General features: G+C 55.8%; 1 protein-coding gene across 1 annotated transcript in view; it reads right to left on the bottom strand.

Annotated features, from left to right (window-relative positions):
- The window catches only part of c1qtnf4 (C1q and TNF related 4), a 94,388-nt gene extending 79,651 nt beyond the window's left edge, over nucleotides 1-14,737 (bottom strand). The window contains exon 1 of the mRNA XM_038807353.1: nucleotides 14,570-14,737. The gene's annotated coding sequence lies outside the window, so the exon portion shown is untranslated. The remainder of the gene's footprint in view (nucleotides 1-14,569) is intronic.
- Nucleotides 14,738-15,241: the final 504 nt, after the last annotated feature.

The following is a 15,241-nucleotide window of genomic DNA, read 5'->3' as shown; positions in this document are numbered from 1 at the left end:
GCCTAGATTCACATCGAAAACACGTGTCTGGTGAATTGATGGTTCCATCAATTTAATCGACTTAAGAACAGTAAAGATCGATTATGGAATCGGCCCTCAAGCCTGGACGCCTGGAACTCAACCCGCAGGATGCAGAGGCTAAAGAAATCTTCTCCCACTGGATCCGGTGCTTCAAGGCCTACCTGGCCGAAGCGAGCACAGCCGAAACTACAGAGGATCAGAAGCTAAGTCTACTGCACGCGAGGGTGAGCCATAGAATCTCGACGCAACTAAACTCGGCCAGTTCATATACTGCGGTGCTAGCAGTTCTCGAAAAAATGTATGTAAGGCCCATTAATGAAGTTTACACTCGCCATGTGTTCACGGCTCGCCGTCAGCGGCCTACGGAATCACTTGCCGAATTCCTAAGAGAACTTAACAATTTGTCCAATGACTGTAATTACCAAGAGGTTACGACGGCTGAACACAGGGAATTGGCGGTACACGATGTTTTTGTAGCGGGCCTCAGGTCTAACTATGTGCGCCAACGACTGCTGGAAAAGGGGGCCCAGGACTTAGAAATGACTGTGGAAGCTGCTACCACGATGGAGGTCTCCTTCCGCAGCCTTAACTCGTTCCCCGCGGACCCCGCGACCCAATCATAGGCCCCTGACCAGCGACTCCCCCAGGCCTGTGCCACGCGGCCGCCCAGCCACTATGCTGCCCCAGCCAGCCACTATGCTGCTCCAGCCAGCCACCATGCTGCCCCAGCCTGCCATTTCTGCGGCCAGAATCAGCACCCGCGGCAGCACTGCCCGGCCCGCAACGCGACCTGCAGCAGCTGCGGGCGAAAAGGCCATTACGCAAGAGTGCCTCGCTAAAGGGCCCCAGCTTCCAACTCCCCAGCGACTCGCAGTAACCGCTCCCCTCATTCGCAGCCGCGCGGGGCCCGAAACGCTGCGGCCTATGCCCCGACTCCGCCCCCTCCAGCCACGTGCGATCCATGGGGGCCGCCATCTTGGAAAACCTCCACCACGCGGCTGGCCACGTGCGACTCATGGGGGCCGCCATCTTGGACGCCATCTTCCTCGCCGCCCGCCACGTGTGACTTATGGGGGCCGCCATCTTGGATGCCATCTTCCTTGCCACCCGCCACGTGCGATCCACGGGCCCGATCGACATCTCCGCGCTCGGACAACTCAGCAGAGGAATTCGAACTAAACTATGAACTCAGAGGGCAGTCATCATGGGGCCACTCCAGCACAGCTGATCAAGCCACCGACTACCCCAACTCAGCGCGGTCACCCTGGACCAATCACAACCAAAGAATCTACGAAACTCGATGGCAGAGGTCCATATCAACGGGTACAAAACACCATGCCTCATCGACTCCGGGAGCACAGAGAGCTTCATACATCCAGACCTGGTAAGACGCTGTTCGCTCCCCGTTTTCCCCGTGCAGCAAACTATCGCGCTCGCTTCAGGCTCCCACTCGGTCCAGATCCAGGGACGCACTGCCAAGACACTCACAATCCGAGGCGCTAGTTACTCGAAGTTCAAACTCTACATTTTGCCCGAACTCTGCGCGCCACTCTTATTAGGCCTAGACTTCCAATGCAACCTCAAGAGCCTCACCCTCAGCTTCGGAGGGCCCCTGCCCCCACTCACGATCTGCAGCCTCGCTACGCTGCGAATTCCCCTCCCCTCCTCTCTTTGCCAATCTCACTAAGGACTGTAAACCCGTAGCCACCCGTAGCAGGCGGTATAGCCTGCAGGATAGGGTATTTGTCAGAGCAGAGGTCCGAAGGCTACTCAATGAGGGGGGAATAGAGGCCAGCAATAGTCCCTGGAGAGCTAAGGTGGTGGTCGTTAAGACCGAAGAAAAATTCCATATGGTGGTTGTAGCCACCTAAGATGGACACTGGGCTAACAAAATGGAGAACTGCTAAGACTGTAGGGAGAAAACAGTTTAGCCAGGACAAGCAGTCTGCAAAGGCTAATTAGCATTCTGCACGTAACGAAACTAGTTTATGGCCAGGTGGAAGATCTCAACCAAAGGTGTAAATAGCAAAACGCTTTGCATAGTAATGAGGCAATCCAGATCTGGGCACACACAATAGCAACATTTGGGTTTGAATGGATACTTTGAGTGGACGCCCAGACGAAACGGCACCAGAAGTATCCATCACAAAAGACCCTAGAGACCGCCCCACCCATCGAGAAGAGACCCTCAGATTGGGGGATTTGTAAGACATCGATTGGGAAATCACCCAATCGATACATGGCAGGTAAAGGCCCGCCCTGAAAAGGCACGGACATTGGGGGCCCTATAAAGATAGACCCCGCACATGGTTCTGTCTGTTGTGCTCCGGCTCCGTTGCTGTTTTTGTGCTCCGGCTTGGACTGCTGTTTTGCTCCGGCCTCGCTGTCTGTTGTTGCTCCGGCTTGCTGTTTCAACTCCGACTCCAGCCTCCAGATCCTGTCTTCCATCACCAGCCGTTGAGCACCAGCCATCGTTCAGTAAGTGCCAAAACGACGCTCACTACGTGAACCCAGCATTGCCTATACATTAATCGACTAGTAACGAACAGAAGGTGCAGCCCAGAAAGGAACAAAGGCCTTGTCCCCTGACCTTGCTGGTTCCTACTTAGATAAGTATTTAGTCGTTTAATAGTAGAAATAGGTATTAGTCTTTAGCGTGTGCATGCGTATTTATTATATTTGTATAATAAATATTGATCGTTGGAACTTATTAATCGGTGTATAGTTTTATTACTTTGAACCTGACCTTGAAATACTTGTGAGGTGTCTATATACGGCACCTGGCGACTCCGAGCTGAAAATACACACACAGAGCTGTAGCTAGTGTTAAGCACACGGCCTTTAAACGGAGGCGTGTTAATACACTCCAATAAACGCGTAATACACTCAAGTAAAACGTGCAACATGGTCGACTACAGTCAGACTATAAATAGATTTACGCTCCTCGAAGCGTATCCCCTCCCCAGGATTGCAGACATGGTTAACCAGATCGCCCAGTACCGGCTCTTTTCCACGGTGGATCTGAAGTCTGCATACCACCAGCTCCCAATCCGCCCGGAGGACCGCCACTACACGGCATTTGAGGCCGATGGCCGCCTCTTCCATTTCCTCTGGATCCCTTTCGGCGTCACCAATGGGGTCTCAGTGTTCCAACGAGCAATGGACCGAATGGTGGACCAGTAACTTCATTGAAGCCTACTCGTGACAATAAGCGATTTTCATTTCATTTCATTTCAGTACGGGCTGCGGGCCACGTTTCCGTACTTGGACAATGTCACCATCTGCGGCTATGACCAGCAGGACCACGACGCCAACCTCTACCGTTTTCTCCAGACGGCACAGAAACTGAATCTCACGTACAACAAGGAGAAATGCGTTTTCCGCACAACCAGACTAGCCATCCTCGGCTATGTCGTGGAAAACGGAGTCCTGGGCCCCGACCCGGACCATATGCGCCCCCTTTTAGAACTCCCCCTCCCTCATTGTCCCAAGGCCCTCAAACGGTGCTTGGGATTTTTTTCCTCCTACGCCCAGTGGGTCCCTCAATATGCGGACAAAGCACGCCCACTCTTTAGGACCACACGATTTCCCTGTCAGCTGAGGCACGCCAGGCCTTCGACGGCATCAAGGAGGACATCGCCAAAGCGGCCATGAGGGCGGTGGATGAATCCACCCCATTTCAGGTAGAGAGCGACGCCTCAGAGGTAGCTCTTGCAGCCATGTCAAATCAGGCAGGGAGGCCCGTTGCATTCTTCTCCCGTACCCTCTCCGCTTCAGAACTCCGACACTCTTCAGTCGAGAAAGAAGCACAAGCCATTGTGGAGGCTATCCGTTACTGGAGGCACTACCTCGCAGGTAGGAGGTTCACCCTCATTACCGACCAACGGTCGGTTGCCTTCATGTTCGACAACTCGCAAAGGGGCAAAATAAAAAACGATAAAATTCTGAGGTGGAGAATCGAACACTCCACCTACAATTACGATATCAAATATCGACCCGGGAAGCTCAACGAGCCTCCGGATGCCCTATCCCGCGGGACATGCGCCAGCGCGCAGATCGACCGATTTAAAAAGCATCCACAATGACCTCTGCCACCCAGGGGTCACCCGGCTCGCCTACTACATCAGAGCCCGAAACCTGCCTTTCTCCAACGAGGAGGTAAAAGTGGTCACCAGGGACTGCCCGATCTGTGCGGAGTGCAAACCGCACTTCTATAGACCAGACAGGGCCCACCTGGTCAAGGCTTCTAGGCCCTTTGAACGCCTCGCGATTGATTTCAAAGGGCCACTCCCCTCAACTAACAGGAACGTTTACTTCTTAAACGTCGTAGACGAGTTCTCCCGTTTTCCATTCGTTATCCCGTGCCCCGACATGACCTCCCACACAGTCATTAGGGCCCTGCATAGCATCTTCACCCTGTTTGGTTTCCCCAGCTACGTACACAGCCAGGGCCGGCTCAAGGCACCGGCAACTCGGGCAGTCGCCCGGGGCGCCATGTGCTAGGGGGCGCCAGAGACTCGGGTCCCGCGCATGCGCAGTTGGGCTGGTGCCAACCAGCGCATGCGCGGTGGCCGCCCTCCCCCAGGGCGGCCCCCCCGGCTCGGTCTGCTCCCCCGCTCGTTCCGCTCCCCCCCCTCGGTCCCCCCCCGCCCCCCCCGGGTCCGCCCACCCCTCGGGTCCGCCCCCCGTCGGGTCCGCCCCCCGCCCCCCCTCGGGTCCGCCCCCCCCCCGCCTCGGGTCCGCCCCCCCGCCTCGGGTCCGCCCCGCCCCCCCGGCCCCGCCCCCCCGCCCCCCCCTCGGCCCCGCCCCCCCCTCGGCCCTGCCCCCCCCCCCCCCCTCCCCCCCCCCCTCGCCCCCGCCCCCCCCTCGGCCCCGCCCCCCAAGGGCGCAGAAGTTCAGCTTGCCCGGGGCACCAGCAACCCTAGGGCCGGCGCTGTACACAGCGATCGGGGTTCGTCCTTCATGAGCGACGAGCTGCGTCAGTACCTGCTCGACAAGGGCATTGCCTCGAGCAGGACTACCAGCTACAACCCCAGGGGGAACGGGCAGGGGGAAAGGGAGAACGCGACGGTCTGGAAGACCATCCTACTGACCCTCTGGTCTAGAAAGCTCCAAGTCTCCCAGTGGCAGGAAGTCCTCCCAGACACGCTCCACGCTATTCGGTCCCTTTTGTGCACGGCGACCAACCAGACCCCTCACGAGAGGCTCTTCATTTTTTCCAGGGGCACTACCACGGGGGTCTCACTTCCGGCATGGCTGAGGACGCCGGGCCCCTTACTCCTGAGGAAACACGTCAGGGCACACAAAACCAACCCCCTTGTTGAGAAGGTGCGCCTGCTCCACTCCAACCCCCAGTACGCATTCGTCGAGTTCCCTGACGGCCGTCAGGACACTGCATCCCTCCGGGATCTGGCACCCTACACCCCATGCTGCCGCCGCCTTGCGCTCCCGAGCCCACAAGCTCGCTCCACCATTTCCACGCCCCCGCGCCGACTAGCGCCCCCAGACCCCGGTCGAACCAGGGGAGTATGAAGCTCGGATACAACCCTCCCTGGAGTACCCCATCGTACCCCAGAACACCACACCCATCCAGCCACCGCATGAGGCTGCAACCCCGGTGCTCCGCAGATCTCAGCGGACAATTCGACCGCCGGACAGACTGACTTTATAGACTAGATTTTTTTGAAGGGGGTGAATGTGGTGAATGTAATATAGATGTATATATGTTAATTCACACCGTCTTTGTAAGCGCAGTAGCGCTATCCTACCGCTAGGGGGAGTAGCGCTGGGAGCACTCAGGAACTTGTACTGGGCTCCACCCTTGGCTCCGCCCATGACTCCTCCCCCAGTGCAGCTGTATCAGTACCCGTGTCCAGAGTTCATCGACAGGTAACAGGCTGGCTCTGAAGTAAGTCGATTAAAGCCTAGATTCACATCGGAAACACGTGTCTGGTGAATTGATGGTTCCATCACTAATGAAATGCCAGAGTAAAACTTTGGGCGGGATTCTCCCTCCAGCGACACCGGATTCACAAAACTCAATCAGATGGAGAATAGCGCGTCAGCCGGTGCCGGGTGGCGCACGGAATGCCGTGCTCCAGTGCCTCAACAGTGGCATAAATGCGTTCTACGCCACACACCAGAATGGGTATGCAAATTGTACCACAATTATTGTTGGCATCTCATTAATGGGCCCTGGCATTCTCAGGGCCTCCAGTAATGCCCCACCCCTGCCAGGAGGAACTACTGATGGCAAGGTTCACTTAAGGGTCATCGAGTCATAGATTTTTGCAGCACGGAAACAGGCACTTTGGCCCAGCTTGTCCATGCTGCCCAGTTTCTATCACTAAGCTCGTCCCACTAGCCTGCATTTTGCCCATATCCCTCGATACCCACCCTGCCCGTGTAACTGTAACTGTTTTTTAAAGGAAAAAATTGTACCCGCTTCTACCACTGCCTCTGGCAGCCCGTTCCAGATGCTCACCACCCTCTGTGTGAAAACATTTCCCCTCTGGTCTCTTTTGTATCTCTCCCCTCTCACCTTAAACCTAGGCCCTCTAGTTCTAGACTCCTCTACCTTTGGGAAAAGTTGTTGACTATCTACCTTATCTATGCCCCTCATTATTTTATAAACCTCTATAAGACCACCTCTAACCCTTCTACTATCCAGGGAAAAAAATCCCAGCCTCTGCTGATAGCTAAGACCATCAAGTCCTGGTAGCATTCTCGTAAATCTCTTCTGCCCTCTTTCTAGTTTAACAATATCTTTCCTACAATAGGGTGACCAGAACTGAACACAGCATTCCATGTGTGATCTTACCAATGTCTTGTACAACTTCAACAAGACGTCCCAACTCCTGTATTCAATACTCAGACCAATGAAACCCAGCATGCTGAATACCTTCTTCACCACCCTGTCCACCTGTGACTCCTCCTTCAAGGAGCTATGAACCTGTACCCCCGAGATCTCTTTGTTCTATAACTCTCCCCAACTCTCTACCATTAACTGAGGACGTCCTGCCCTGATTTGATCTACCAAAATGCATCACCTCATGTTTTCCAAATTAAGCTCCATCTGCCCAATAGATCAAGATCCTGTTGCAATCTTATATAATAATTGTGGATTTAGAATAGGGAAACAGGCACCACGGCTGCTAAAGAAGGGAGCGGAGGTAAGGCATGTTCCCAAATGTGCAGCTGTGGGCCACCAATCCTCCTGCTGGCAGGGGGGCGGGGGGAGGGGGGGGGGCACCAATCCTCCTGCTGGCAGGGGGGCGGGGGGAGGGGGGGGGCACCAATCCTCCTGCTGGCAGGGGGGCGGGGGGAGGGGGGGACACCAATCCTCCTGCTGGCAGGGGGTCGGAGGGGGGGCACCAATCCTCCTTCTGGCAGGGGGGTGGGGGAGGGGGGCACCAATCCTCCTGCTGGCAGGGGGGCGGGGGGAGGGGGGGCACCAATCCTCCTGCTGGCAGGGGGGCGGGGGAGGCGGGGCACCAATCCTCCTGCTGGCGGGGGGGGCACCAATCCTCCTGCTGGCAGGGGGGCGGGGGGAGGGGGGCACCAATCCTCCTGCTGGCAGGGGGGCGGGGGAGGCGGGGCACCAATCCTCCTGCTGGCAGGGGGGGGGCACCAATCCTCCTGCTGGCAGGGGGGCGGGGGGAGGGGGGGCACCAATCCTCCTGCTGGCAGGGGGGCGGGGGGAGGGGGGGGCACCAATCCTCCTGCTGGCAGGGGGGCGGGGGGAGGGGGGGACACCAATCCTCCTGCTGGCAGGGGGTCGGAGGGGGGCACCAATCCTCCTTCTGGCAGGGGGGTGGGGGAGGGGGGCACCAATCCTCCTGCTGGCAGGGGGGCGGGGGGCGGGGGGGCACCAATCCTCCTGCTGGCAGGGGGGCGGGGGAGGGGGGGCACCAATCCTCCTGCTGGCGGGGGGGGGGCACCAATCCTCCTGCTGGCAGGGGGGCGGGGGGAGGGGGGCACCAATCCTCCTGCTGGCAGGGGGGGGGGGGGAGGCGGGGCACCAATCCTCCTGCTGGCAGGGGGGGGCACCAATCCTCCTGCTGGCAGGGGGGCGGGGGGAGGGGGGGCACCAATCCTCCTGCTGGCAGGGGGGGCACCAATCCTCCTGCTGGCAGAGGGGGGGGGGGGGCACCAGTCTTCCACCAGTTCTCCTGTTCGCAGGGAGGGGGCACCAGTCCTCCTGCTGGCGGGGGGGGGGGGGGGGGGGGCACCAGTCTTCCTGCTGGCAGGGGGGGGAGGGGGGCACCAGTCTTCCTGCTGGCAGGGGGGGAGGGGGGGCACCAATCCTCCTGCTGGCAGAGGGGGGGGGGGGGCGGCACCAGTCTTCCACCAGTTCTCCTGTTCGCAGGGAGGGGGCACCAGTCTTCCTGCTGGCAGGGGGGGGAGGGGGGCACCAGTCTTCCTGCTGGCGGGGGGGAGGGGGGGCACCAGTCTTCCTGCTGGCAGGAGGGGGCACCAGTTCTCTTGCTGGCGGGGGGGGGCGGGGGGGAGGGCACCAGTCCTCCTGCTGGCAGGGGGGGGGGGGTTGATTGCCACGGAGAGTGGGGCGACCAGGGGTTGGTTCGTGGGCCAAGGTGACCCCCGTTACCAAGGTTGCCAGGCATGTACTGCCTTTTCTGAGGCCTGCAAGGCAGCCATCGCGCAGCGCACCCCACTGACTACCCACTGACTTCCCACTGTGGCCCGTAGTTGCACTGAGTGCCACTGGCTGTTTGGGTGCCCTCCCAAGATTTCCCCCGAGGAGTCGACAGGACCCACACCCCACCCTCTACAACCAGGTGCCACCCTCCTGGCGGGGCACCATGCAGCCCACCCAAGGGAGACATCCATAGTAGATCCCAAGGGAGGGTACAGGACAGGGGTTGGAGAGCCTACTGTTGGCATAGGTAGCGCCAGCCACTGGCAGCCCTTCCGGCAGGAACGTGTGCCAGGGTCAGAGGACCCCCGGTGCCAGGCAACAACGGGACCAGAGGTGCAGTGCGGAGGATGACGTGTCCGGTGGGTGGGGGGGGGGGGATGCGGGTCAGGGGCTGTAGTGCAGGACAGGGCCACTGTGTAGCCCCTTTGACCTGGCTGAGGGAATATCACCGGTGCCTGTCATTCGAGGACCTGCTGGACCGCCACATTTTGGCGCGAGTTCGGGCAAACAGACGGGGAAATCAGAATGCCCAAATTACCTAACAGGATGTCTTTCAGGACGTTTGGGAAGAAACTGGAGCACCCGGAGGAAACCCACGCAGACACAGGGAGAATGTACAGACTCCGCACAGGCAGTGACCCAAGCCGCAAATCGAACCTGGGACCCTGAAGCTGTGAAGCAAAAGTGCTAACCATTGTGCTACCGTGTCATGCAGCGACCAGGGGCATGATTGAGTGCTGCTTTAGCATCCTGAAGATGCAGTTCAGGTGCCTGCACCGCCCTGGAGGGGCCCTCCAGTATAGCACTAGGCGGGTCTCCCACATTGTGGCGACATGCTGGAGGAGACCTATTATTATTACCAGCCAAATGGACGATCATTTAAATGGTAACATCTGCTGTGTAGAGGGACCTGGGCGCCCTTGTGCATGAATCGCAAAAAGTTGGTTTGCAGGTGCAGCAGGTAATTAAGAAGGCAAATGGAATTTTGTCCCCCATTGCGAGAGGGATGGAGTTTCAAAGCAGGGAGATTATGTTGCACCTGTATAGGGTTCTGGTGAGGCCACATCTGGAGTACTGTGTACAGTTGTGGTCTTCTTACTGGGGAAAGAATGTACTGGCCCTGGAGTGGGTGCAGAGGAGATTCACGAGGTTGATTCTGGAGTTGAGAGGATTGGCTATGAGGAGAGACTGAGTAGACTGGGACTGTACTCATTGGAATTTAGAAGACTGTGGGGGGGGGGGGGGGGGGAGACTGTGGGGGGGGGGGGCCTTATAGAAACATATAAAATTATGAAGGGAATAGATAAGATAGAAGTAGGGAGGTTCTTTCCACTGGCAGGTGAAACAAGAACTAGTCGGCATAGCCTCAAAATAAGGGGGAGATGATTTAGGACTCAGTTGAGGAGGAACTTCTTCACCCACAGGGTTGTCAATTTGTGGAATTCCCAGCCCAGTGAAGCAGTTGAGGCTACCTGGTTGAATGTTGTGAAGGCAAAGATAGATACATTTTTGAGCAGTAAAGGAATTAAGGGTTATGGGGAGCAGGCGGGTAAATGGAGCTGAGTCCACAAAAAGATCCACCATGATCTTATTGAACACAACATCTACAAAAACAGGGCTGGCTTAGCTCACAAGGCTAAATCATCGCTGGCTAAAAGCAGACCAAGCAGGCCAGCAGCACGGTTCGATTCCTGTACCAGCCTCCCCGGACAGGCGCCGGAATGTGGCGACTAGGAGCTTTTCACAGTAACTTCATTGAAGCCTACTCGTGACAATAAGCGATTTTCATTTCATTTTCATTTCAATTTCTATTCAGCATATGAGCGAGGGGCCTTAGTGAACTGGGCTAGGCTGGTGGAGCTGGGCTGGGCTGCTGGATCTGAGCTGCTGGAGCTAGGAGGGTGGATCTGAGGTGGGCTCGTGGAGCTGGGTTGGCTGGGCTGACGGAGCTGGTGCTGGGTTGGGTTGGTGGAGCTAGGCTGGGCTGGTGGAGCTGGGCTAGTGGAACTGGGTGGGCTGGTGAATTCTGGGCTGGGCTGGTGGAACTCGGCTGCTGGAGCTGGGCGGGTGGATCTGAGGTGGGCTTGTGGAGCTGGGTTGGCTGGGCTGACGGAGCTGGTGCTGGGTTGGATTGGTGGAGCTAGGCTGGGCTGTTGGAGCTGGGCTGGTGGAGCTAGGCTGGGCTGGTGGAGCTGGGTTGGTGTAGCTGGGCTGGGCTGGTGGAGCTGGGCTGGTGGAACTGGGTGGGTTGGTGAAGTTGGGCTGGGCTGGTGGAACTCGGCTGCTGGAGCTGGGTTAGTGGAGCTGGGCTGGTGGAAATGGGCTGGGCTGGTGGAACATGGCAGCTGGAGCTGAGCTGGCAGAACTTGGCTGGTGGAGCTGGGCTGGGATGCTGGGGTTAGGCTGGGCTGGTGGAACTGGGCTGGGCTGCTGGAGTTGGGCTGGGCTGCTGGATCTGAGCTGCTGGAGCTGGGCGGGTAGATCTGAGGTGGGCTCGTGGTGCTGGGTTGGCTGGGCTGACGGAGCTGGTGCTGGGTTGGATTTGTGGAGCTAGGCTGGGCTGGAGGAGCTGGGCTGGTGGAACTGGGTTGGTGTAGCTGGGCTGGGCTGGTGGAGCTGGACTGGTGGAGCTGGGTTGGTGTAGCTGGGCTGGGCTGGTGGAGCTGGGCTGGTGGAACTGGGTGGGCTGGTGAAGCTGGGCTGGGCTGGTGGAACTTGGCTGCTGGAGCTGGGTTAGTGGAGCTGGGCTGGTGGAAATGGTCTGGGCTGGTGGAACATGGCAGCTGGAGCTGGTTTAGTGGAGCTGGGCTGGTGGGGCTGGGATGAATTGGTGGAACTGGGATGGTGGAGCTGAGCTGGGATCGGCTGGTGGAAGTGTGCAGCTGGTGGGACTATGCTGGACTGGGCTGGTGGGGCTGGGATGGGCTGGTGGAGCTGGGCTGTGCTGGGATATGCTGGACTGGGGTGGTGGAGCTAGGATGTGCTGGGATATGCTGGACTGGGCTGATGGAGCTGGGCTGTGCTGGGATATGCTAGACTGGGGTGGTGGAGCTAGGATGTGCTGGGATATGCTGGACTGGGCTGGTGGAGCTGGGCTGGGATGGGCTGGTGGAAGTGTGCAGCTGGTGGAACTATGCTGGACTGGGCTGGAGGAGCTGGACTGTGCTGGGATATGCTGGACTGGACTGGTGGAGCTGGGCTGTGCTGGGATATGCTGGACTGGTGTACTGGTGGAGCTGGGCTGTGCTGGGATATGCTGGACTGGTGTACTGGTGGAGCTGGGCTGTGCTGGGATATGCTGGACTGGGCTGCTGGAACTGGGCTGTGCTGGGATATGCTGGACTGGGCTGCTGGAACTGAGCTGTGCTGGGATATGCTGGACTGGGCTGATGGAGCTGTGCTGTGCTGAGATATGCTGGACTGGGCTGCTGGAACTGAGCTGTGCTGGGATATGCTGGACTGGGCTGGTGGAGCTGGGCTGTGCTGGGATATGCTGGACTGGTGTACTGGTGGAGCTGGGCTGTGCTGGGATATGCTGGACTGGGCTGGTGGAGCTGGGCTGTGCTGGGATATGCTGGACTGGTGTACTGAGCTGCTCTGCCTCCCCCACCTTGTCTGAATGCTGCGATATGTTCGTATTCAAGATCTGTCCATCACTTAGCCAATTTATCATCCATCATGTTTATTTGTGAACAAACCTTTGCTCCCTGTTGGCAGTGTTGATCTTCTCTCATTAGCTGCCCCTCAAATCAGATGATAATGTGAATTTGGAGCTGCTGATGTTTGTCCATCTCCCACCTCCCACTTCCAGGTCGATGCTGTTGTGATGGAGCCAGGCTCCATTTCCATTCTCACTGTCATTCCTGTTCTCAGGCGATGGCATTCCCTCCTCCTATTGTTTGGATTGCTGAGATGAGATTGACAGCTCAATACTGTCGGTGTAGACACACTGCACCCGGAAACTGCGTGTGTCAGAAGGGTGATTATTGAAGGCCTTTGGGAGCACTGAGCAGCTACTCTCTCTGCTTTCTGCTTCGCACCCACTGCACGGCTATATTTAGGATGTGTTATAAAATATTGGTGACTAAGAACCAATAAACTGTCAGAGTAAGGTGAGAATGAGTGTCGGCACAGTTACATGATTGGCTGCTTTAGGACGGCACGGTGGCGCAGTGGTTAGCACTGTCGCCTCTGGCGCCGAGGACCCGGGTTCGATCCTGGCCCTGGGTCACTGTCTGTGTGGAGTTTGCACATTCTCCCCGTGTCTGTGTGGGTCACATCGCCATAACCCAAAGATATGCAGGTTTGGTGGATTGGCTACGCTAAAATTGCCCCTTACTTGGAAAAACATAATTGGGTACTCTAAATTTATGTAAAGAAAAATGATTAGCGGCTTTCAATTAGGTGAGATTGGCAGATTTCTCAGACAGGATTAGCAATCGGGTGAATCACAATGATGTTGATAGGTTGATGGATGAGTGCCATTCACATAGAAAAATGAAAAAACTTTAACACGGAGAAAAATAGATCAGTAAAGAGTGAGCTGCAGACAGAGATGGAGAGAAATCAATTGTCAGAGAATGGGGTAGAGGTGAATGAGAGACACAGAACCAGATATCTCACTACAGGTACATGTTGTCTGCACAGATGACAGGCTCCAGATTTTCATTTCCATTTACACAGTCGCAATCTGTATCAATCAATAGAGACTTGTTCCACCCACACACATAAATCTTCATCTGAATAGCATCCTGCATAACTGCAGAGCTGGGGGCTGCTGAGATTAAAGAGCATCTTCATCACGTTCACTTTCATCTGATTGTTCAGCATTTTCCACAGAAATAGCTGACTCTGATCCAAAGCCCAGAGAAATAGACGCTGTGACTCGCAAAAACTCAGCATTGATCAAAGGTCATCAGTAATTTCAACAGTTAAATAAAGGAAGGGATGTCCGATAGAAAGACAAAAGAGATAGAAGGTAGAAGTGAATGAGAAGGTAACATCAGAGGGAAAGAGAGGATGGACGGGATGGGGAATGGAGGAAGAGAGTGCTGAGGAAACAGAGGGAGAAAGGAAGGAGCTAAAGGAAGAGAAAGTGTTAAAGGAGAGAAAGATGCAGTAAGAAGAGGAAGAGAGGGAAAGAGAGGCTGAAGGGGACAGAGATGAAAAGAAAGAGATGTGCCTCGTTTCCATTTAGCAGTCCCCAGCTCTCCCTGTGAAGTACCTTCGGATGTTTCCCTGCATTAAAAGCAGTCGATAAATCCATGCTGTTGTTTGAAGAGATGGATTGAGGTTCAGAGAAACAAAGAACATGAATAGGCAGATGTGTGGAGAGAAAGAATGAGACAATGTGAGAGGCTAAAGCAAGTGATGGAGATGAGAAAGGGCCAGAGAGAGGAAACGCTCCTTTCACTTTTGTATGTATTAATAGAACCATTTTATAAATTGACAGTAATATGAACTCACAATCATTTCGCGCTCTGTGTAGCACACTGGAGTCCTTGTTAAGCAACACTGGCGTCTTCTCATTCCTATCTACAGGGATTAGGGAATGCCAGATCAGACTCCACTGATACCCTCTCCAGATGATCACAGAATCAGCCTCTCTGATGACTGTATCCCTGCACTGCCCTTCATTATACACACTCTGAGGGGGATGCGGAGAAATCTTATTTCATTCAATAGATTAAAAGACAGCTAGCTACTCTCTAAACTCGCTACTATTGTGTTCTCACCTGAAAGCCAACCCTTGGATTGACTTTGATAGAAATATAAATATAAAGAGAGATCTAACTGCTGTGGGCAGGCATTATTACCTGAAGACTATCAAGATTCCCAGAAGATGCTCTAAGTGCTTTACTCAACCAGTAGTTGTTTCTGCTCTCTTACCTGACAGAGTGTGCGTCAATGGCGTTTCGGAATCACTTTGAGGTTGGTGTTAAATCTCTCCTAAGATCCCTGTTGTGTGAGACGAGGGATAATGAGGCACCCCTTACACATGCAGTCGTTGCTCCTGTATACCATGCAGGGCTGTACTGTGACTGCTCTGTGTGTGGAGGTAGTACAGAGGCAGAGGGGGCGCTGGCATCAAAGAAGGGGAACTGTGAAGGACAACAGTCGAGTCACAATCAGTGACCACGCTGCACATCATCTCCATTGCCTCTTAATCTGGCTGCTCGTTCCCCCCTTTCATATAATACAGCGGACAGTGAGAAGGTGCGATCGACTTCAATTTAATCTGCATTGATCTGGACTGCAGACTTTAGAATGTGTCAGAGAGACTGATGGTTTTAAAATAAAGGAAAGCTGCCATAGTCCCAGATGGCCATAGGCTGCTTTCCCCTTTGAGGGGGAGAGCTGACTGGTGGTGAATTAACCTGAGGATCACCACACCTCAGGCCAGGGTCAAGGTTGAGTAGCTCCGTGAATAACCTCAGCCGGTCGGGGAATTGAACCCACACTGTTGGCCTCACTCTACATCACGAACCAGCTGTCCAGCCAACTGAGCTAAACCAACCCTGACTGAGCTAAACCTGCCCGATTTTATAGACGTGTCTGTTA

Source organism: Scyliorhinus canicula, chromosome 9 (assembly GCF_902713615.1).
Source record: "Scyliorhinus canicula chromosome 9, sScyCan1.1, whole genome shotgun sequence".
In the NCBI taxonomy this organism is placed as follows: Eukaryota; Metazoa; Chordata; class Chondrichthyes; order Carcharhiniformes; family Scyliorhinidae; genus Scyliorhinus; species Scyliorhinus canicula.
The sequence above is the reverse complement of the archived record's forward strand: the minus strand, read 5'-3'. Positions and strand labels throughout refer to the sequence as shown.